The sequence below is a fragment of the Microcaecilia unicolor genome, chromosome 3 (genome assembly GCF_901765095.1).
Source record: "Microcaecilia unicolor chromosome 3, aMicUni1.1, whole genome shotgun sequence".
Lineage (NCBI taxonomy): Eukaryota > Metazoa > Chordata > Amphibia > Gymnophiona > Siphonopidae > Microcaecilia > Microcaecilia unicolor.
The window spans coordinates 265,047,533-265,072,862 of NC_044033.1; the positions used below are offsets into that span (position 1 = coordinate 265,047,533).

Sequence of the window (25,330 nt, forward strand, 5' to 3'; positions counted from 1 at the left end):
TAACATGTCAAGATTAATAAAAGCTTCCAATTAACATAAAATATCTTTCAGTTTACAGCATGAAGAAATCCTGAAATGACAAGACTATGCATTTCCAAAGGATATTAAAGAAAAAAAATTCAAGGATAGGTATTAAACGCTTTAACACATTTTCATATTCATGCCTAGGATGTGCATTTTCAGAACTACGATTTGACAGAGAAGGCACTTTAATGGCAATACACACTTAATGTGTGCATTTTCTTTTGTTAAACAAAAACTGGAGGTGGTCTCCCAATTAATGTAAACAAATTTATAGACGATGGGGAGATCTCAATAAACTCAGCATGACTATCAGGCTCATTTTCAAAACACTTAGCCTCCCAAAGTTCCATAGAAACCTATGGAACTTAGCCTCCCAAAGTGCTTTGAAAATATGCCTATATGTCTGTATTTTTAGAGGAAAGGCCTCGAGAAGCCCCTAGCTTAACTCAGCTTCAGGGAACTCAGCTTCAGGGGCTGGACTTCTTCATCATTGGCCTAAAAACCTCTATTAGATCTGAACAATTGTGTATTCCAACACTTCACTTTCTTTGATTCATGCTGAGTTTATTGAGATCGTCTATAAATTTGTTTTCTTTTGTTAAGACTTCAACTTTTCTTTTTTTTAAATTCTGTTTCAAGAGTTCAACATGGGTCACCTATTGCAGGGTACAATTTTCTGGTAGCCAGCACATCACTGGCAACTAGAAATTCACATCTGATATGTGACTCCCTAGAGGTGACTCTGCATAAAAAGTGGCAATTAAATTTAATTTCCTAAAAAAAATCCAAAACCCTAGCTTAAAGATATAATAATTGTAATTTCTGATTATATTCTGTGAAAATGATTGGTAATGGCAGCATACGGAGATCAAAGCTAATAGGACGTCATCAGCCCTGCAGGTAGTGTACATACATGAACAAAGAGTCAAGCCCTCATTCTAAAAATGCAAAGTGGTCAACAAATATAGGATTTTAAATGAGTAGACTTGACTTGCTTGGTCTGGATATAAATGCAAGAGACATGGGAAAAGGAGTAGAAAGCAAAAAAAAAATGAGCATCAGAACATATTCCTGCAGTCCTAAGGAATGAACTTCTGATTCTGAATGTATCCTATCAGTTTTGATATTTACTGAGCAAATTGTAGAAGGGAAAGCCTAGAATGGCAGCACATTGTGAGAGACCCAAATTGAGAATATCTTAATAAAGTTCCTTAATTTAGAAGTAAGATATTCACATGTGCAAAATACAAATAATGCACAAAAAGAAATACAAGGTCTGTTCACCCAAATGAAACCACATCAAAATAACCGCTTCAGCTTTAAAGACACTAAAGGGAACATTTCTGAACATGCTGGATCTTCAGATTAGTAATTATTCTTATCCCATACAATCCTTCTCTTAAGGAATGCCTGTCTTTCTGGCATAACATCAGAAGCCTACCCAAAAGCTACATTAATTCTCATGTTTGAACAAGAATACACTTATTTTATGATATTTCTTTCACACAGGTAAATTAACAGAGAGATATTTCTTTTAGAGTTTCACTTTTATCAGTGCAGAATCACCTTAATCACTCTATCATTTCGGAGTTATTAGATAGGAGTGTTCTAGCCATATCATGTACTGTATTATAAAGACCTAAAATATTCCCAGTAGCTGCTAAAAGAACATGAAAACTCCAGAAATAGGAATTAATAAATACCAGCAGATTAAAGCAACATGCAATTGATGAAAACATTGCTTGTTTATGCAAACTCTTTCTATATAGTTGAAAATACACATTTCATTGACATGGTTCAAGCCATGATACAGGCCACTTCATCTATGATACATTCCACCCAATAGAACAGATATTGCAGACATACTTTACCCAAAAATATGCAAAGAGAGAAACTAATGCATGTAAGTAACCTAGAGAACTGTTATCCCAAATTTGATGGTGGAGCAATATTTATAATGCCCAAATTATGTGTCTATCATGAAAAAACAGCAGCAGCATCCTTAGTGAAACAGCTGATATATTAGGAAATGCACATGTTGCTGAATATTGTAAAGAGTATGTAGGCAGCCCTGGGGAACAGAAAGAAAAGAGGAGAGAAAGGGACTACAAATTTCAGCATGCCCCAAAGGAACCCTGGGGTAAGCAAGAATACCCCAGGTACAGGCAGGCAATCCCCAGGGAAGAACCCGAAATAGGAAACTACAACTCCCAGCATGCCCCAAGGGAACCGGGGGATAAGAGAAACTATGTGCATTCCCGGGAGTCACCAGAGGAGGGCCGCAGGGGAAGGAGTAAGGCTGATTCTCCAACCTGGTGGAAGAGGTGGTGGAACAAGTGGGTGGAGAAAGAAGGGACTCCAAAGAACTTTAATGAAGAAAAGGGTGAGCAGCTGGGAGAGGGGCGGGGTGAAGAGAATATGGATTGGGCTCCTGAGGAGAGAGAGGCAGAGAGTGAGCCTTGCCCTATGGAGTTGACTGAACCGGAGAACACCCGGGAAGAGCCGATGGACTTTTCAGCTCTGGCTCAGCGAAAGTCAAGGAGGTAGCGGGGCCAAGCCGGGTCAAGCGGGAGGAGGTCAGGTAAGAGAGAGTGACTGACCAAGAGGGTGTGACCCTAGGCTTTGAGCCCGCGCAGAGCCATATTGTGTTTTAAAGCTGGAATTGAAAGTGGACTGTGTTTGAAGGCCAGGCTGGGGTTTTAAAAGCCTGGCTAAACTGAACTGTATTTTGAAAGCCTGGCTAACCTGAACTGTGTTTTGAAAGCCCGGCTGTGTTTTGAAAGCCAGGCTAACCTGAACTGTGTTTTGAAAGCCTGGCTAACCTGAACTGTATTTTGAAAGCCTGGCTAACCTGAACTGTGTTTTGAAAGCCCGGCTGTGTTTTGAAAGCCAGGCTAACCTGAACTGTGTTTTGAAAGCCTGGCTAACCTGAACTGTGTTTGAAGGCCAGGCTGGGGTTTTAAAGCCTGGCTAAACTGAACTGTATTTTGGTAAGCCTACCTAAACTGAACCAGGGTTTTTTTTTTTTTTGCTGTTAGCTGCTCCTCTCGAGGAGAGGAAGAAAGAGGAAGCAGCTGCTGAAGCCTGGCCTGTGTACCAAACCGGCTTGAGTAAGGTACATGGTAACAGGGATTTGTTTGGGGTTTTGGATCTGTACTTGAGAGAAGGAGGGACGCCCTTCCTATGCAATAAACAGCTTTATTTTGAGTTGGAGGTGAGCACGGCTGGAGAGTGTTCTTTTGTTTGGGGAGCTGCAACCTCGGAGTGAAGGGGAGCAACTTTACAATATGTACAACAGTAGTAAAAGATTTTAACAAACTGAAAATATGGTTGCAATGCTCATTTGATGAGCCTCCTAGCAAAATATTTTAATGCTCTAGATGTAAAAGCCAATGTTGAAATCCCAAACAACTTATGCAACAGAATTCCGGCATTTTTGCAGATGTGCTACGAGGTGGCCTGACAACGTGGGAAAATAACATGCTAAAAGTAGCGCATTTTTTTTTGGAGACATGGCTGAGAGACGCTGCAGTTACAATCAACAGTTCGGCCACTTTGTATTGAACGAGCCCACCACCTGGGTGTCCGAAGATCTCCTGCAGACTGTCCCTAGATAACAGCACTTAATAAGTAATAATGAGCACTAAGTGGCACCGATTAGAATTTAGGCACACAACTCACTAAGCATATTCTGTAATGATGTGCGCCAAACTTCTAACACACAGAGGCAAAAGGGGCGTGGTTATGGGTGAGGAAATGGGCGTTTCATGGGTGTTCTAAAATTTTGGTGCCTAATTATCGAATATGGCCCAGTACACCTAAATCTACAAGCTGAGATTTACACTACGTTTTCGTTGGCGTAAATTGATGTGCGCAGGTATCAGCAATGAAATATCAACTAAACGTATTATATAACTGGTGCCTAAATCTAGGTGCTGATCATAGAATACACTTAGTCGGCACTGATTTCAGCGCCAATTTTTTAGTTTGTAGGCGCCATATATAGAATCTCCTCCATGGCGTACACTCCATCCTGGGGACAAGAATTATATCCATGGTTCTCAGTCAAGACTTGATTATTGGTTGCTATCTCCATTTTCTTTGGTTCAAGATCCTGGCACAGGCCCTTATAGCGTCTCTGATCATGCCTTGATTTTGTTTTCTTTGGAGCTGGGGCTTCCTGGCTATCGACCCCGTCAATGGAGATTTCCTTTTTGGCTCTATTGGGTAATGGAGTTTCAGGATTACCTTTTACATCAGTGGTCTATCAACTCCATAAATAGCCTCATAGAGACAATCCCGTTCTTTATTGGGAGCTTTTAGAAGAAGGCCCATGACAGGGAGATCTTGCGTCTTCAGCATCAGGTTACTACGGAACATATTCAATATGGTCATCGTCCTATCCCCAGCAGAAGAGTTCTCTGTTGGCTCTTCAGGCTGAATAAGCTTCTTCACATTCTCGCAGTTAAATCCCTGCAAATAGTTCAATCTGCATGGGAAAAAGTATGGCTAACCTGGCTCAGCAGATAAAGGGACTGTGCCTTATTTCTCAGGTTGATAAAGGGTGAGGACACTTGGTGCGCACAGATCACAAGATTGCAGCAGTTTCTTGCGTGTACTATCAACAGCTTTATGCTTCTCTGAAGGGAGATGCTTTAGAAAATGATGTTTATTTAGATGCCCAGACTCTGCCAATGCTTTTGGCAAGTTTTAAAGCTAAACTTAATGCCCAGACTATGACAGAAAGCAGGGTGCTTTATATAAGGCTCCAGATAACGATGGATTTCATTTTGAATTTTAGAAGATTTTGAACCATACAATTGTACCTACTTTGCAATCTTTATTTACACAATTTGTGTTCAATAGGGAATTACCCGATTCTTTACACCTTGCACAGAAAGGACCTGACTCAGACTTCTTCTTACAGGCCTATTTCTCTTTCGAGTGTTGAAGTCAAATTGTTTGCTAACATCTTGGCTAACCATTTCGTGTAGGCTCTACCATCTACAGTGACCGACTCACAGGTGGAGCGATTGCAGATGCCATCTCTGTTGGTCAGCTTTGACACGGAGAAGGCATTTGATTGCGTGAACTTGGATTTTTTTTTATTTGCGACTATGCGTAAAAATGGTCTGGCAGGGTTCTTTTTGGATGCAGTACAAGCTCTTTATGTGTCCCCTATGGTTGTTTTATGGGTCAATGGTGTATTTTCAGAGTCTTTTCCTATTCAACGGGGAACCCATCAGGGTTGTCTGCTTTCCCCCTTGTTGTTTGTTCTCTCTTTAGATCCCCCTTTTTTGGGAAATTTTGGATAATCCGGATATCCAGGGGGTCCAGATGGGTGCTCACGAATTTAAACTTTCCGCTTTTGCAGACGACATCTTGGTTCATTTAGGAGAGCCCCATCTTTCTTTATCTGCTCTTATGGATAGTTTTATTGGATATGGTGATTTCCCTGGTTTCAAATTGAAATTAGATAAATCTTTGGTGATGCCCACCGTAGCTACAGTTAGGGCCAGTTGGGAAGGCCCTTTCCTTTCTGGTGGGAGCTTCAGTCCTTTCGCTGTCTTGGTATGTGGTTGACCTCTAAGACCTCCTTACCATTCATGGCTGGGTCCATCTCTTTAATATGGTTTTATTTCCCAGGTGGCATTACATGCTACAATTGTTACCTTTAAAATTGTTGGAACAGGATTTTGCAGAGGCTTGTCTCTAAATTTTGTTGGCGTGGCAGGAAGCCGAAGACTATTTATTTACTTGCAAGGTTCTTGCCGTTATGGGGGCTTTGGGTTCCCTGATTAGCGGCATATAATTTGGATCGTTCGCTTCATTATTTGGGAGACTGGATTCTGGAGGAACCTACTTATAAACCTAGATATTACGAACAGGCTTACTATCACCCTTACCATCTTTATTCTTTGTTGCATAGCCCTCTATGTGCTTTGGCCAGATACCCACAACAGAGTGTTCTGTTAAGGTCTCTTATGAGAGGCATGGAAGGCCCTTGTTTTACTCTGGGGGGGGGGGGGGGGGGGGAGGAGCAATCCTTGATTATCTGACCCTTTTAGCTCCAGGGCACAATAACATTAACTTTCGTTGGTGGCCGGCTAAGGGGTTACTCTATTTACAACACATTTTGCAGCCTGGGGGGTCAGCTGGCACGTTGGGAGGATTTGCTTGTTGGAGGGATGGTAGAACAGCAGGACATCTTTGCTTATCACCAAATACAGCATTATGTTGCTACTTTAGATTGCACAGGATTGGCCATTTCTCTATGTTCTTGCTTGTTGGACTTCTTTGAGCCTTTGCAGGATGGTAGCTTATCTGTCTCCTCTCTTCATCGAGCCCAATGGGTGCTCTCTTCAGTTCCCGGCTTTCTGGAGCTGTGCTAAAGTTCAGCATTTCTGGATGGGTTTGTTATTTGGGGAAACTGTTTGGTTGTTCTCTTTCAGCAAAGCCACAGGTTTTACTTTTAACAGATATGAGGATTTTTGTATTCCCACTCGGTTCCAGGTCCTCTTGTTCCGGAAGGCAGGGATATTTGGTAAAAGGGTCATTTTGGGGTTGTGGCTCAGTGCCGAGGCTCCATATTTTTGGACATGAGGAGTCATTTTCATGCTTTGATGCTCCTTGAACAGCGGCATGCTAAATATTCCTTTAAACAGAAACAGCTTTTTTTGAAGAGTTGGAATGTTTATATACTGTCCTTGTCTCACAGAGTCCGAAGTTTAATCCTTAAAGTGTTTTGATATTTTTCTCATTTTCCTGATTAGACTGGCTTTTTCCTGCCTCTTGAAAGAGAGAGGGGTCCTTGTGTGGCGTGCGCCATGGGTTGGCCCATCCCCTCCCTTGTTTTCCTCTCTTCTTTCTTTTCTCCCAATTGCATTTTTCTTGCCAGCAGTTCTAGGGTGCTAGTAAGAGTCAAGGCACTTCAGAAATTTGTTTAGATTACATGGTTAGCTTACTATGAGATGTTTTGCTGAGGGGAAACAAAGTGGGAAGTATTGAGTTGAGGGTGGAAAGAGTTAAACATGTTGACTGTTTGATGATGGGAAATTTGTTGTTCTGCTGTATTTATTTTGTTTTGCTCTTTGTACTCATGCGCTTTTATCTTGTTGGCTGTATTTTCTCTACATTGACATCAATAAAAATTGTTGAACCATGGATGCATCTGCTGTGTTTAGAATTGTGGAATTTGAAGGGGATGACTTGCCAGATCAAACTGTCCTTCAAAACTGTCCTTCATGTCAGAGGATCTTGGAGAGGTTTTGTGACAGATATGACATCCTCACAGTCTGAGTGGCCTGAGCAAGTCCACTGTATGCGTAAGACATGCCAGGATGTTACATATACTATTTAGGTCTTCTGGCAAAAAAATAACTCCTTTGTATTTCTACCACTATGGACACTAGATTTACTTCGGTAGAAAGGCTTTTGCCCGAGTCATGTCTTGCACAGCTCCAAAGAATTCCAATCACAGTAGTTTACGACAAACCCTAGAAATTCCAGCAACTGGATGGTTGTGAGCACTGATTCTTCTGCTTCTCGCGATGTGCAATGTGCTCTTTACCAACTAATCATCCAAAGAAGGAGAAATGTTCACTCCTAGTCTGCTTAGATACACTACGACCACAAGGTATTTTGTGAATATCCAAGGAGCTGACAAGTCCAAAAGGCAGTATGTGATACAGGAAGAGGCGTTTCCCTAAGACAACTCAGATACATCCCCATAAATAAGTATTGCCATACTGGGGCAGACCAAAGGTCCATCAAGCCCATCATCCTGTTTCCAACAGTGGTCAATCCAGGTTACAAGTACCTGGCAGGATCCCAAAACAGTATATTTTATGCTGCTTATCCTAAAAATAAGCAGTGGATTTTCAAGTTCATTTTAATAATGGCTCATGGACTTTTCTTTTAGGAAGATAGCCAAACCTTTTTTAAACCCCACTAAGCTACTTCTTTACCACATTCTCTGGCAACAAATTCCAGAGTTCAATTACATGTTGAGTGAAAAACTATTTTCTGCAATTCATTTTAAATTTACTACTTTATAGCTTCATTGTGTGCCCCTAGTCCTAGACTACTTAGCTCCGGCTGCTGCATGCAGCATGGGCCATATTTAAGCAGCATATAAAGATTTCATTGAGGCAGGAGAGGTAAACCAAGTTGTAACAGGAAGTGTGGCTACTACTCAACTGATGGTACAGAATGTTTATTGCATCAGGAGATGTGGCTTAAGCAGGAACTTTAAGTGTGGTTTGACTCAACTGAACTAAAGAAATCTCTCCGAGTCAGTAGATGCATTCTGACTTGTTACATGTAGTGTGGCCCATACTCAACTGATGTACAAATATGTCACTGTATCAGGAGAAGTGTCTGAGCTGCAACAAGAAATACGGCTTGATACAACTGACTGACAGACGTGCGACCGAGTCAAGAGATGCATTCTGACTTGTAACATGTAGTGTGGCCCAAACTCAACAGACATACAGATATTTCATTTTTGTCATGACATCAAAGAAAATGATTTGGTAAGCTGAAGGACATCCACACAAATGCAGGAGCTAAGCAAAAAACAAATAGGGAGGGTGTCTGGACTGGTCTGGCAGGACTAAAGGAAAGAAAGTTATCAGGCAAGACAATTTTTCCTTCCTTTTTGTATATACCTTCACAGAAAATAAGTATCCTTCAAGTCCAGACAATATAACCAGTCAGATAAAGCGGTATAGCAGGTTTTGAATGAACGAATAATACTCCAGTCTCTTTCCAAAGAAGAGGAATTATGATGCCCATAACTTATTAAAAATTTGTTCAGGGCCCTTTAGTTTGGGATGGGATAGAATGGACCCCCCCCCCCCCCAATGTCTTTATGACTGGCAAATACTCTGCATAAGATCCCTGTCCTTATATTGGAATGGGTTTGATCGTGTTTGTGTCTAAGAAAACAGAGCGCCTAGGTATTTCTTGATACTGAGATCTAGAGCATGATGTTCCTGGTGGATAATTTGCTGGTGTTCTGAATAGGTGCACAATATTGTAGGCAGACAATCTTTAGAACCCACTGATAGGAGTTTATACCTACACCATGGATCTCCTCTGCCTTCCATTCTGGAACCTCCTAGACAAGGAGGCCAGGTTGGAAGTAGGCTTGAAAAGTGTCACTATTCTGCTTAATAAGGGTAGTGACCTCCTGCATGTAATCTCCAAAAAGATTATCTCCATGGCACATTAGCAAGCTTCTCTTGCATATCATATCCTAGATTTGAAGCCAGGTGCCAGGCAAGTCTCCAGGTGTCACTACCCCATTGCAGAAGCTCTCAATGCCATATCAAAAATATCATGTCACTCATACTGTGTATTTTCTACACTCCTACTTTGCCCAGCCTTCTCCCAAGGAAGAGCATCTTCAAATGTCCCAACACTATGCACGTTTCCCAAGCAGAAAGAGCAGCAGACCCATGTGATGAAATAAATCAAAATTTATTCAACAGAGACACATAAAAACAGCATACAACTTCCATCTAACTGTCCAACATGGCCATGTTTTGCTCTCTCAAAAGCTGCACAGGGGCTTAACATGAAACTAGTAGGAGCAATCCAATGTTTACCGTCTGATTTGTGCAAAGCAGCACACAGGTTAGAGCTCACCGACAGTGAGCTGTCTTTCCCAAGCAGCTGCAGCCTGACACGAAATCTGCTCACAGATGCATCTATGTCAAGCTGCAGCTGCCTGGAAAAGACCGTTCACTGTCACTGAGCTCTAAGCTATGTGCTGCTTTGCACTAGCCAGACAGGGAAAACATTGGATTGCTCTTGCTGGTTTTATATTAAGCCCCTGCAAAGCCCTTAAGAGGGTGAAACATAGTCATATTGGACAGTTAGAGGAAAGTTGTATGCTGTTTTTATGTATCTGCATTGAATAAATTTTGTTTTATTTCATTACATGGGTCTGCTCTTTTTTTTTTCTGCTAATCTGAATCTTGCAGACCACTTGCATGTTTGCTTTTTGGGAAAAATGTTTCACAAGCCCATACAGAGCTGGTAAGAAGCTATGTGGGAAGTGAGTGCAGCATTCTGAAAATACTTTTCCTCAAAAAATTCCAATGTCTGAGTTTCTCTACATAGACACCCTGAGGAATGAGTCTTAGAACTTTCGGCTCTTTTGACAGTGAATGTGATCACTGTGGAATGGTGAGAAAGTTGGAGATTTTTCTGAATCCAGGAGCTTTCTGCCCTCGATACATAAAGTCAACCTTATTACTAGGTGCTATTGGAGGGGGGGGGGGGGGGGGGGGGGTCTCCCATATTCTTATCTGCACATCCTTCAGGATTCTGTGAATAAGCACCATTACAGCTTCCTTGAGAGGGGACTAAGTTGAAGAATTGGAGATTATCTAATGTTTTTGTCTAATGAATGACCTCAGGAGATCACGTGATGCAGTGAGCAGGGAAGCAGCCTTGAGTTGCAGCTCCGGGATCCCCGGCCGAGGACACATCACATAAATATAATTTTACAGCGCGTTCCTCACTGGGGAGCCTAGCATAGCAGTGCTAGCTTAATGGACAAATTTATAGAAAAAACCTCCCCCGCGAAGGCCCAGAAATCAACGAGGAGAGAAAAAGTGAAGACGGGGAGCAGCAATTCCAAGATGGTGGATACCCCTGCAACTTCGACTCTGATCTTTTCTATCAACTGGCACAACTCATACCAGCTATGACCAAAGCGTTAGAGCCACGCTGGGAAGCACTCACCTCACAATTAGAGAGTTTTCAGATGGGAATGGATGGCCCGGGAATCCACACTGGAGATTTGGAAGCAAAAGTATCAGCACTTGAAGATGTGGGACTCTCAGAACAAATACCAGACCAAAATTTGATGGTAGGGCTCGAGACCTGGCTGGCGAGAGAACTGGCGTTGTCAGACTCGATAGGCCCGGTGGTGGTGGAGAGAGCGTACCACGTGGGATGGAAAATTGAAAACCAAAACCACCCTAGGGTAGTAATAACAAAAATTCTAAATTACAGGCACAAGATCGAAATATTTCAAGGTTTTCGTTTGACGAGAGAAAATTTACACTGTGAAGGCCAGAGAGTTTTGATTTTTCAAGACTTTTCACAGGCATTGCAGGAGCAGCGCCGTCAATTCCACCCACTTTGTTCTATACTTGTGAGGAAAATAGTTAAATTTATGCTCTCCTACCCTGCACTATTGAAAATCTTGATTCAGGGCAACTGGCATAGCTTTAAAACTGCAACAGAAGCGAAGGCCTTCCTCACGGAAGGGGGACACTTAGATATATCTGATGGCAGTTAAGTGTGTTGTAAGGGCCATAGTACGGGATGCAGAGAATAAGCACTAAACAGTGGCAGAAGACTGAGTGAGTAAACTAAAAAGTGGCTGTTCGGGACCGGGGTCCCTAGCATCATAGATCTCTCACCTTCACGAGTATTTATTTCTTTGATGCTCGTGAAAGTGGAGCAGGGAATCAAAAGGGAGGGGGGAGATTGGGGTGGATGGGGGATTGAGAAGGGGAGCGCACAATCAACGCAAGATCTGACCACCACTGACACACAGGAAAAGACCCAAAGGAGTGATTATTGCAAAGCCCCCGAGTCTATGGAAGGGGTAGATAACCTGAGCAGGGAGAGAGGTTCCCAGCACAAAAGAGCAATTATGCCCTGAAAGAAGAAAATAGTGGTGGCGCCCTTGTTGTGTTTCCTATGCCATTCCGAATAGCAACTTAGAATGTGGGAGGCATTTCGTCCCCAATTAAAAGATCTAAGATTCTCTCCGCCCTACATAGGCATAAATAGATACTGCCTGTTTGCAGGAAACCCGGCTCACAGATTTAGAGCATCAGAAATTAAGCAAAGCCTGGGTAGGGGAGGTTTTTGCAAACTCCCCCCACGGAGGATGAAGAGGGGGAGTTGCAGTGCTATTCAGGAAAGGCCTGCCATATAAAGCATCGTTGGTAACCAAAGGTCCAAAGGGTAGGTTTTTATTGTTGCAGGTTTGGTTGCAAGGGCTAGAATTCTATTTACTAGTGGTGTATGGCCCTAACAAACAAGACCCACAATTTTACCAATCACTCGCACAGATCGGCTTACTAACAGGAAGGAAGCCTTTAGTGCTGACGGGAGACTTTAACTTAGTAATGGACCCAGGGCTTGACTGCACTAACCCAATCACCCAGCACTATATGGGACACAGGGCTGACACGTTACCCCTAACAGTACAAACACTGAATTTAATTGATGCGTGGTGAGTGTTGCATCCTACTGAAAAAGGACTTCTACACAGATCCAGGGCTCACGGGAAACAAGCAAGACTAGACTACATATTTGTAACCCGGGCAATGTTTACTAAGATACACTCTGCAGTAATCGGACCGGAGGAGGTCTCCGATCATGCCATGGTGCGGATAGACATTGAAAATGTGGTGATGATATAGGAGGGATGAACTGGAGGTTCCCATCTTATATGCATGGAGATCCATCCTTTCAAAAATATTTACATGAGAAAAGGAACAATTACACGTTAAATAATACAAGCCATACAAATCAGCCATCGCTATTCTGGTCAGCCTCTAAGGCAGTATTGAGGGGGGACATCATTGCCTACATCGGTGCAAAAAAGAAAAGAATGGCAACTAGTATACTGCTCATGGAGACAACTGAAAAAAGCGAAACAAAGACATATCAGATGTCCCTCTCACATTAACGTTAGAGAACTTAAAATCCACGCAAATAGCGCTTAACACATTACTCCATGAAAAAGAGTCCCACCCACAATTTTACCGTAAATATAAATTATACAGATATGGGAACTGATCGGGGCGGCTACTAGCGCGTACTATAAAGAGCTGGGGAGGACACGAACGATAGATACATTAAAGGAAACTTCTGGTACATTAACAAATAAACCAGAGAAAAATGCACATACTTACTACATTTTTCACTTCCCTGTACACAAAAGAGGCAGGCCCTGACCAAGAAGCGCTGCCCGAGTATTTGCAACAGGCAGGACCTCCCAAACTAAACGTATAAGAGCTAGATGTTCTTAACGCCCCGCTGCAAAGGACAGAACTACAAAAGGCAATACAATCATTGAAGCTATATTTTGCTCCTGGACCAGATGGATTTTCAGGAGAGTATTATAAATTGTTGCCATCTGCAGTGTGGGGAGAGTTACTAGAATATTATGAGGATAGTAACATAGTAGATGACGGCAGAAAAAGACCTGCACGGTCCATCCAGTCTGCCCAACAAGATAAACTCATATGTGCTACTTTTTGTGTATACCTTACCTTGATTTGTACCTGTCCTTTTCAGGGCACAGACCGTATAAGTCTGCCCAGCACTATCCCCGACTCCCAACCACCAGCCCCGCCTCCCACCACCGGTTCTGGCACAGACCGTATAAGTCTGCCCAGCACCATCCCCGCCTCCCGCCACCAGCTCTGCCACCCAATCTCGGCTAAGCTCCTTAGGATCCATTCCTTCTGAACAGGATTCCTTTATGTTTATCCCACGCATGTTTGAATTCCGTTACCGTTTTCATTTCCACCACCTCCCGCGGGAGGGCATTTCAAGCATCCACTACTCTCTCTGTGAAAAAATACTTCCTGACATTTTTCTTGAGTCTGCCCCCCTTCAATCTCATTTCATGTCCTCTCGTTCTACCGTCTTCGCATCTCCAGAAAAGGTTTGTTTGCGAATTAATACCTTTCAAATATTTGAACGTCTGTATCATATCACCTTTCCTCCAGAGTATATATGTTCAGATCAGCAAGTCTCTCCTCATACGTCTTGTAATGCAAATCCCATACCATTCTCGTAGCTTTTCTTTGCACCGCTTCAATTCTTTTTACATTCTTAGCAAGATACGGCCTCCAAAACTGAACACAATACTCCAGGTGGGGCCTCACCAACGATTTATACAGGGGCATCAACATTCCCTTTCTTCTGCTGGTCACACCTCTCTCTATACAGCCTAACAATCTTCTAGCTACGGCCACCGCCTTGTCACACTGTTTTGTCGCCTTCAAATCCTCAGATACTATCACCCCAAGATCCCTCTCCCCGTCCGTACTTATCAGACTCTCCCCGCCTAATACATACGTCTCCCGTGGATTTCTATTCCCTAAGTGCATCACTTTGCATTTCTTGGCATTGAATTTTAATTGCACCAAACGTAATTCTGGAACTTGGTCTATCATTTGTCCCAACTTCATGGTATGATAGTTTCAATAACCGTAAACAACTTTATAGATTTTTTCGTAAATTGAAACTCAGAGCATATTTTGGTCAACAAGAAAAAATTGATATTCAGGAAGAATCCCAAACTTTTATGTCATCTCATCGTTTACCTTCTTCTTGGCTGCCTCCAGGGCCGCCTGATGTATTATTGGAAGCATTTCAACGGCTAGTTTTGCGGGATCTTGATAATATGGAGAATAAATTGAATTTTGTACCCCCAAATTTAACGACATTACAAAAGAAAGCTATTAAAGAATTAAAATCAGATACTAGCATTAAGATAATGCGGGCTGATAAAGGAGGAGGGGTAGTGATTCAGAATACTACTGACTATTATGTTGAGGCATTCCGACAGTTGTCGGATACAAAGTTTTACCAACAGCTAGACCATGATCCAGGACCGTCATTTCAACAGTTAGTTAATGATATGCTATTGCAGTCTGCTCAAGCTGGAACCATAACGAACAAAGAACATCGATATTTATTCAAACAATATCCTCGTACACCTTTTATATATTTTCTACCGAAAATTCACAAAACGCTACGACAACCTCCGGGCCGCCCTATAGTCTCTGGATGTGGATCTCTTAATGAGCCTCTCTCTCAGTATTTGGACTATTACATACAACCTAGGGTGCTTCAAACCCTTTCCTATCTCAGAGATTCGGCTCATTTATTACAGATTCTGCAAAATATTGAACCTATAGAGACTCCTGCTATACTGGTATCACTAGATGTTATATCTCTTTACACCAGTATTCCACATACTGATGCTTGTGATTTGGTGAATTTTCATCTGGAACAACTTGAAATATCTTTGGATAAAATGACTCTTCTAAATCAAATGGCAGAAATTGTCATTAAGAAAAATTTTTTTCGATTTGGTGATCAATTTTTTCTTCAGACACACGGCATTGCGATGGGTGCTACTGTTGCACCTACCATCGCATGCCTCTATATGTCAGATTTTGAGCAGAAATTTCTATATCCATCAAGATTTGTTTCTAATATCAAACTATGGAAGCGTTTTATTGACGATGTGATTCTTATTTGGACTGGTGATCTGAGTGAGCTTCATTGCTTTTTGTCCTATTTAAATTCAGTAGATAGGAATATTAAATTTGAATCATCTATTGGAGGGCAATCGATTAACTTTCTTGACATGACCATCCGGATGCAAGAGGGGCGTCTCATTACAGAAATATATCGTAAAATCACTGACTCTAATACGCTACTCCACTATCAAAGTTTTCACCCAGCAGCATCAAAAAATGGAATTCCAGTGGGCCAATTTTTGCGTGTAAAGAAATTATCCACATCGCAAGAAAGTTTTAGGAGTTCGGCTATGGATTTATACAGCAGATTTAAAGCTCGTGCATACCCCAATAGGATTATCAAAAAAGCTTTTAAGAGAGCAATGAATGCTGACCGTCAGTGGTTGGTCAATCCACCATCTAAACTATGTTATACAAATGACAGAATAGTATGTGTGCTGCCTTATTCTCGCCAAACGAATGAAATAAAAAATATTATTAACAAACATTGGTCTATGTTGACCACCCTTGGATTTGACCAAACACCTACATTTGCCTATATGCGTGATCATAATTTAGGGGAGATATTGTCATCTGTTAATCCAGGATTGTGGACTGTCCCTGTCCCAGAGACAAAAGGTCACAAAAGCTGTGGTAGATGTGTCTATTGCCAGCATGTCTGGCAAACGATGAAAGTCATCAATCCCTGGACGAACAAACCATTTTTTTTTAATAAATCTACGGATTGTAATTCGTCACAAGTGGTCTATGGGATAGTATGCCCATGTAATAAATGGTACATTGGGCACACCACAAGACGGATTAAACAGCGGATTGGGGAACATTTGAGTAATTTAAGAAACAGCAAACATGAAGCTCCACTTGTAGATCATTGGCTACAGGCACATCATGACATCAAAGATTTGAAATTTGTTGTACTTTTCCAGATTGTTTTACCTCTGGGTGGAGATGTCCCTCGTTTGTTGCTTCAGAAAGAGCAAGAATTTATTTTTCGTTGGCGAACAGTGACCCCTAGTGGCCTGAATAGAGAAATAGAATGGCAAGCTCTCATTTAATTCTTTTTCGTTGGCAAACAGTGACCTCTAGTGGCCTGAATAGAGAAATAGAATGGCAAGCTCTCATTTAATGCTTTTTCCCGCCGTTTGAAAACAGCTGATGCCTGACATTTATACTGCGCATGTGTGGGCGTTCTCGAGTAGGTTTGTGAACCGGACAGAGTGGGGCTCCTCCCTGGTATTGCTGAACAGTGAGTTACATTTTGAATTTTTCACTATAATGGAATACACTCTAAGTTTTAAGTTTTGTGAGATTGTTTTGCACTTATTTTAGATATGGTAAAATGCTAGGTTTTATAAAATCTTTAACCTGCATTTCAGATCAGTTCCCCTGAAGACGCCATTAGTCTGGCGAAACATGGCCCATGTAGGGAATTGAAACTGCTGAACTGTGACCTTTATGGTCTTACATCTTGCACAGAGGGATTTTTTTGAAAAAAGCATTGCAGTGGACAAGAACTTGGCAGGAAGAAGATTTTTTTCTGCACATCTCTACTTAAGTTAAGTAATTGCTATTTATATATTTTTTGAACATCAAGTTTATTATATTCTTTTGGACTTTGCCCATCTATTGAACAATACTATTAGGATGGAGGTAGGATGTGCTATGATGTAAGGGTGGTGTTCCTGCTAAGCCTGGATTATCAGTCCACAGCAATACACCAAAAACTGAGCACAACATACTGTATAAAAAAATTTTTCTATAATTTATTGGATTTTATTTTAAAAAATAATTATATATATATGAATAATGAGAGTGATAATTTTTGTTTAAAATTGTTTTGAAGGTTTCTGTTATATTTATTAATTGAATTTTAATTGCCAAACCTTAGACCATTCTTCTAGCTTCCGTAGGTCCTTTTTCATGTTTTCCACTCCCTCCGAGGTGTCCACTCTGTTACAGATCTTAGTATCATCCGCAAATAGGCAAACTTTACCTTCTAACCCTTTGGCAATGTCACTCACAAATATATTGAACAGAATCGGCCCAAGCACCGATCCTTGAGGCACTCCAATACTCACCTTTCCCTCCTCCGAGTGAATTCCATTCACCACCACCCTCTGGCGTCTGTCCGTCAACCAGTTCCTAATCCAGTTCACCACTTCGGGTCCTATCTTCAGCCCATCCAGTTTATTTAAGAGCCTCCTGTGGGGAACCGTGTCAAAAGCTTTGCTGAAATCTAAGTAGATTACGTCCATAGCTCGTCCCTGATTCAATTCTCCTGTCACCCAATCAAAGAATTCAATGAGATTCGTTTGGCACGATTTCCCTTTGGTAAAACCATGTTGTCTCAGATCTTGCAACTTATTGGCTTCCAGGAAATTCACTATCCTTTCCTTCAGCATCGCTTCCATTACTTTTCCAATAACCGAAGTGAGGCTTACCGGCCTGTAGTTTCCAGCTTCTTCCCTATCAACACTTTTGTGAAGAGGGACCACCTCCGCCGTTCTCCAATCCCTCAGAACCGCTCCTGTCTGCAAGGATATATTAAACAAATCTTTAAGAGGGCCCGCCAGAACCTCTCTGAGCTCCCTCAATATCCTAGGGTGGATCCCATCCGGTCCCGTGGCTTTGTCCACCTTTAGCTTTTCAAGCTGTTCATACACACTCTCTTCCGTGAACGGTGCTCTATCCACTTCAATCTCATTAGTACTTTTTCCAGTCCATCGTGGTCCTTTTCCAGGATTTTCTTCTGTGAAAACAGAAGTATCTATTTAGCAAATTTGCTTTTTCCTCATCATTATCCACATAGCGGTTTGCAGTATCTTTTAGTCTCACAATTCCCTTTTTAGTCATTCTCCTTTCACTTATATACCTGAAGAAATTTTTGTCACCCCTCCTTACATTTCTAGCCATTTGTTCTTCCGCTTGCGCGTTCGCCAGACGTATCTCTCTCTTGGCTTCTTTCAGTTTCATCCGGTATTCCTCCTCGTGTTCCTTTTCTTGAGTTTTTTTGTATTTCTGGAATGCCAACTCTTTAGCCTTTATTTTCTCAGCCACTTGCTTGGAGAACCATATCGGTTTCCTTTTTCTCCCCCCCCCCCCCAATGCTACTACTGCGTTAATAACATTAATACCTAAGCCAGGTAGACTTTGAGAACAGGCAGAGTCGTACAGACCTCAATGTAGACACCAAGATACTGGCAAAAATCTTATCACAGCGGCTGGCTCCAACTCTCCCCAGATTGATAGGAAAGGAACAGGTTGGCTTTGTCAGAGGCCGACACTCGTCAGCCGATTACTACTAGCTATGGCTAAGTGTCAAGTTGAAAGGAATCCCTCCCTATTGTTGAGTTTGGACGCGGAAAAGGCTTTTGATAGGGTCAACTGGGAATACTTGTTCCATATGTTAGCATACGTGGGATTTCGGGGATGGTACTGGGAAGCACTGCAGACTCTGTACAATCACCCAAAAGCCGCGCTAATAGTTAATGGTGTTAGAGAGAAAGAATTTGCCATTGGACGGGGAACGCGACAGGGGTGCCCACTATCACCTATGTTGTTTATACTCTCTCTGGAGCCCCTGTTGTGCCATCTATGCTTGCTGGAGGGGGTGACAGGAGTGGAAATAGAAAGGCAGCACATCAAAGTGTTGGCCTACGCAGATGATTTGCTAGTGACAATAACCGCCCCCCCGGTTCGGTGGCAGTATTGCTGGGGAGCAAGGAGACCTATAACCGTTTATCAGGGTTCAAACTGAATTTAAATAAGTCACAGGGTTTGTCAGTGGTGGCAGATGAACGATTGCAAAGGCAGAGGGAATTCCCTTTTGAATAGGCGAAAGATACATTAAAGTATTTGGGGGTACTTATTCCCGCAGATCTCACACAACTGTATACGCAAAACATACAATGTTTATTAAGAGAGAGACAAATAAAGACTGCGCGCATGGGAATCCCTACCAATAACTTTGAAAGGAAGAATAGCCCTATATAACATGTTCATCATACCAAGATGGTTATATGTGTTCCAGCTGCTGCCACTATTCTTGAAAAAAGAGGATGAGCAAAAGTTGAACAAAATCTCTAGAGAGGAAAGAGAGTACGCCTCCCACTGCAGGTGCTACAAATACCTGTGGAATATGGCGGGCAAGGATTAATAAGCATGAGAAATATAACAGTAGCAAGTGGTATGCGACACATTAATGACTGGTTTCGGTCCAAATCTGATTACTCTAACACCTTGTTGGAACTACAACTCTTGCCAAAAATGCATTTCAGTAACCTCTTACATGTCTCTGGAGGTGCGATACCAAAAATATTGAAATTATCGAGTATCATGCCTACCGCCAAGGCGATATGGAAATGGGTGTGTCGGCTGCACAGTTTTTCACCAAAGGTGACACCGTACTTGTCAATTTGCAATAACCCTGAGTTTCAACCTGGCTGCCTGTACCCAGCCTTCCGCAGATGGGAGAGGAAAGGAATGAGATACTTGTTACAGGTGGTGACACGAGAAGGACAACTTAAACCTTTCCAGGATTTGCAGTCTGAATTCTCTGTCCCCTCCAAAGACGTTTTTCATTATGCACAGCTGAGACATTATGTCAATACTCTACCATGGAGGGATTTGACAGAGGATGTCCAGACAGAACTCCTGACAGCTTACTCACTAGAGGCACAGCAGAAAGTATCTCTATCCTTTCACCAATCAACACATCCGGGACACGATACCAGAATTAAACTATTCAAGGATTCTACATGCATGGAAAGATGACATACCGCTAACACTGACACAAGAACAGCTGAGAAGTCACGTGTTGTCCATCCGTAAACACTCTGTTCGCTGCGCTGGGAAACTATATAAATTTGTTCTACGAGCATTTATTGCTCCTTGATGGGCGTTTCACATGGGAATGTCACCGTTGGGAACATGTCCAAAGTGTGGCGCGGAGGGGGCTACTTTGGGACACACGTTTTAAAGTTGCACAGGGATTGTAACGTTTTGGAAGAATATAATGTTCCAAGTGTCCGGGATGTGGAAGGTGAGATGGCATTGTGACTCCGCGATCCTGTTCGGGATCCTAGTTGTCAGCACACCTCTCCCAAAAGGATTTACAAATTTCATACAGAAAGCTACTCTCGTGGCAAAGCAAGTTATACTGGCTTAATTACCCCACGCCACAACAATGGAGAACATGGATGATTATACTTTCAAGGATGGAGCGGATGGGAGTGCGAGACTTTTCGTCAGCATGAGGGGCAAGCCTGGAACAATGCTGGCGCCCATTTTGGAACACATTGACTCCAATAGCAAGAAGCCGATTATTAAACAGATAAACTCCTAAACTAATGGTCAAGCAAGTGTAATAAGAACTGAAGTGGTGTGCACAGAAGAGATAGGGAAAGAGGGATTTAGTTGCACTGTAAGCAATAAAAGAAAAGTAAGAATTTGAAGATATGTATGCTGATATGATGCTACCAATAAAAATGATTTAAACATAAATGAATGGCCTCAGCTATTTCCTTCACAGTTGATGAAAACGCCACTGTTTGGAAAAATTTTTAGAACAAGGAATTTGAATAACTGGTTTAGTGGCTGGGTTGGGAGGTATGCAGTTAGGGCTTGCTGGTGTATGTAGCTGTTTTTTTTCTTTCTTGATGTGGGCTTGTTAATGAAGTATGGTAACTTTGAGGATTGTTATTTTAAATTTCTGTTTTTCTTATACTGAATTTATTTTCTCCGCCCTTGTTTCTATTTAAGGAACTTGGTAAAATTGAAATTATTAAAAATGGGGGAAGAGTGAGCTCCTCCAGTGGGGATTTTTTTTCATGAGGGGGAGACAGGTCTGATGGTATCCTATGAAGAGGGTTCAGCTAACTTACATTTGGCTCATAACCAGGAACACTCAAGCTCAGATCCCAAAACATACTGAAAAGGAGAAGCCTGGGTCTCTTCTTGTCTCGCCTACTGACACTGGTGACTTGGGCATTGAGATACAGAGGATCTCCGATAACTCAGTGACCCCCCTCCCCCCCCCCAAAAAAAAAATCAGTGGAGATTTACAGTGGTGTGACAGATAGCAGCGATCTCGAAGCCCTTTAATATCTGTGTTGATGCCTCCCTTACAGGCAGTGCTCGAGTCTCAAAGACCAGCTGTCTCTCTATATCGACAGACTATGTCAAAGCTGCAGCATCACAACAAGCAAATAAGTATTCAGTTCACTCATCAAATCTTCTCTTGAAATGCTCCTTGAAAGCTGCTATCAACAAAGATGTAGGGAATGCAGTTGGAATGGTCATGCCCTCCTGAATTACCTGGGGAGTATGCAAGTTTTATGTCCTTAGAGGCTGTTCATCACCTTCAATACTGAAACTGTCCTCACACTGGAGACACTTTGAGGAAACTGGAGACCTCTATGTCTTGGCACTGCACTCAGATGAGATGTGATCAATGTGATCCAGCCTCCGTTGACATTCAGCATCACAAGGCCTCAGTGTCAAAGTCTGGGGTGAATCCGGTCCCAGTGGTCTGTATCAAGACTTGATGTCAAAGGTAAACAGTGCACTCTTGATACCAATGCAGCCCCAGAGTCTGAAGCAATTCCAGGACCCATAGGGTCAATGGACTAGAGTTCTCAAAGCCCAAAATACGTTTGTGCTTCTTTTCTCAACCATGCACATCTGTGAACAGAATTTACATTGAGAGGAATTGTATTTGGGCTACAGGCACTGGAGGGCACCAGTTATGTGTATCCATAAAAAGGTGAGCTCTGGTGACATGCATCCAACTGACTCTTCATAAAGTTAAAGACAGAGGCAGGCTGGAGAATTTTTCCTATGTGGGCTCAGAAAGTGATGCCACACACGCTGTGAGGACTTGCTATGATGCTTGTCCTTGGAAATTACAAAACTATCAAAGTGTTTGTAATAAGTCAAATGACTAGGACAGACATAATGGAAGAAAAACAAAATATAAGGTAAGGTTACAATATATTTTCTGCACCTGCCTTCTTCTAGAAAGTGAAAGAGAGACGGTGTAATGTTGCTCACCTGTAACTGAACTGGAATTCTTTTCCTGATTATATTTGTTGTAAACACTTGGATTTTTTTTTTTAATTAGACAGGCGGTATATCAAGTTTAATAAATTGTAACGAGAGTTTTCTTTAGACAGTAGGATTGGATTGATCGGGCACAAAAATGGATGAATGTCACAAACCTCCCAGAGCTCAGAACTTAGTGCAAGGTTCTAAGGAAGCACAGCCTTCCCAGAGCACAACAGTTTCCTCAGCTCCTTAGTTTCATGGCTCAACAATGAATGCAATTTTCAGAGAGGTGGGAGGGACTCTGTGGCTGATCAATCCTGAAGTCTACAGAAAACAAAAGTATGAAACAATGCTTCTTCCAACAAGCAGGATAGAGTTAGGCACACAAATGGGTGACTCCCAAGCTTGGGGCTACTCAACTGTTTTATGTGATGTAATTTTTCAGAAGCAGGCTACACATTAAAAAGGTGTGAGCTGCAATATTACACAGAGATTGGCTAGCACAAGTCAACCAAATTTACTGCCTCCTCCTGTGGACAGGTCCAAACAATAATGAGTTGTAAATGTATAAAAAAAAAGGAAGACGCTTTACAAATCGTATCCAGGGAAGCAGATTTCAGAAAAGCCACAGTGGCTCTGATATGATGAGATCACTTTAGAGGTGACAGTAACACCAGCTTTTTTATAACTGGATGCATGACATCAGCCAATTTGCTGATGCATGACAATCAGCCAAAGTTCTTCTGGTGACTGGAATGTCAGTTTTGTTAGGGTCAAAGGATACAAACAGCTGTGTAAGCTTTCTGATGTATTCAGTTCTTTTGAGATAGTCCAGAGTCCAGAGTGTGGAGGACTCTCTCGTGTGGATTCTTATGAGGCTTGTTAACATGAAAAGGCAGAGATGACGGTATCCTGTCCACCCCCCCCCCCCCCCAATCCCAAGATATAACATATGGCCACTTGATTGTCTCAATTAAGACCGAGCGGTTTCAAGGAGGACTGACCCCTATGAAAGGGAGTTCATTCATAGGGTTTAAGTAAGTTTGACTTCTGAAAGTTGATTACAAAGCTCAGCCTCTTGCGCAGATGAACTGTTTAATTCTCAAGAGTAACACAAGATGCTGCTAGAAGCCAATCATCAGGGTAGGGAAAAACCAGAAGATCTTTTATCTGTCAAGAGGTGTGGTTGTAATTTCAAGTCATTTTGTAAGAATGCTAGGGGCTGATGCAAAGCCAAAAGGGAGGACTTTTGTACTGACAGTAGTTCTTACAGAGATATCATCTACAGAGGAAGTCTGAGTTTCTGCATCTTTGAAACTCGTGCATAGTCAGTTCTTCCTTCTTTAGCAACATCAGAAGGGATTGGAGGGTGAAGGTCTCAGATCCGGGATGGGATAAAAGGTTTCCACTCCTCAGGAATCAAAGAAGTTTTGGTTTCTTCCATGGTGAGAAACTAATTCTATGGCAGCACACTGCAGGAGATGGACCTCTTCCTGTGAAAATTTGAAGGGGGCCTTGGGAACACTGTATCATTTTAAAGGTTCAGTGGGTATCTATATAAGAAGCCACGGTCTGTATCCTGTCCTTACTCTGCTGAGGTCCCAGAAATCCAGTTATTTGCTCCCACTGGCATAGTAAGAAGTAAACGACCCCGCTACAGGTAGGGCAGGCAGTAACTGTTGAAGCACTGGCTGCAACAGGGGACTGCAGTAAAAAAGATTATTTCAGTTAAGCAAATATGGGGACCAATGCACATAGCTCACATAGGCAGCAGTATTGGGTTAGGACCAGTTAGGGTGTTCTTTTACACACAGTAATATGAAATTCAACAACCAACTGGAAAAGAACGTACCACATTTTTATGGAACACGCTTATAAAGTTACTTACCTGCAGCAGGTGTTCTCCAAAGGACAGCAGGATATGAATCCTCACAACACAGGCAACACCATTCGATGGAGCCTCATGCTGGGGCCAGTTCATCCTCATGTGCACCATTCCTTTTTTGGTTTCATACACATACACAAGGAATGTGCATTAGTTTGAAATGACATTTGACATGTAATTTTATGTTTTCTGCCCAAAATGCCGGGGGGGGGGGGGGGGGGGGGGGGGAGGGGGGGGTGAAATTTCAGATTTATTGTGTGTCATCGGTGTGCACTGTGAGTGCACCCTCTTTTCCCAAGAATGTGCACTACTGATACTGCTCCCATAAAGAGAAATTGAAAAACAAAACAAACAAAAAAAAAAAACAACGAAATGAAAGCTCTGGTGAGTAATATAGGAAATGATACAAAACCTTCATAAACAAACTAGATCCGAACCCAAGGGAATACCCGGAAGACCATATTTGGAATAACTTTACTCATCTACGCACCGAAATAATAGCTCACACACTCAGAAAATTCTCCTCCGCCCCACTGCCAACTAGACACCTGCCCCAACTACATAATGAACCCCCCTCCCCTCAATCAATACATCACAGAACTCACAGACCACAATTATCTATTCAAAAAAGGCCTATTCCCACAGGACAGAGGAAATATCCTACTAACTCCCATCCAAAAGACACACAAAAAAAAAAAGCAGCAGAAGACACCTCGAATTATAGACCAATAGCATCCATACCCCTAACAACCAAATTGACAGAACGCATAGTCACCAAACAACTAACAGAATACCTCACTGACTTCAACATACTGCACGAATCTCAATCTGGTTTCAGACCTCAGCACAGTACAGAAACAATACTAACCACACTCCTGACCAGATTCAAGCAGGAAATAGCAAGGGGTAAAAACATCCTCCTACTCCAAATTGACCTATAACTGCATTCGATATGGTCGACCACCACATACTACTGAGAATCCTCGACAAGATAGGAATTACAGGAAAAGTACTCTCCTGGATCAAGGGATTTCTGACATCCAGAACATACCAAGTCAAA

General features: G+C 42.1%; 1 protein-coding gene and 1 long non-coding RNA gene across 3 annotated transcripts in view; one reads left to right on the top strand and one right to left on the bottom strand.

The window, feature by feature from the left end:
• The window catches only part of LATS1 (large tumor suppressor kinase 1), a 123,818-nt gene that overhangs the window by 35,531 nt on the left and 62,957 nt on the right, over positions 1-25,330 (bottom strand). The window lies entirely within an intron of this gene.
• On the top strand, positions 8,179-16,599 carry LOC115466663. Its single transcript, XR_003941576.1, has 3 exons — positions 8,179-8,192; positions 11,902-11,906; positions 16,448-16,599. It is a non-coding gene; the product is annotated as an uncharacterized LOC115466663 (long non-coding RNA).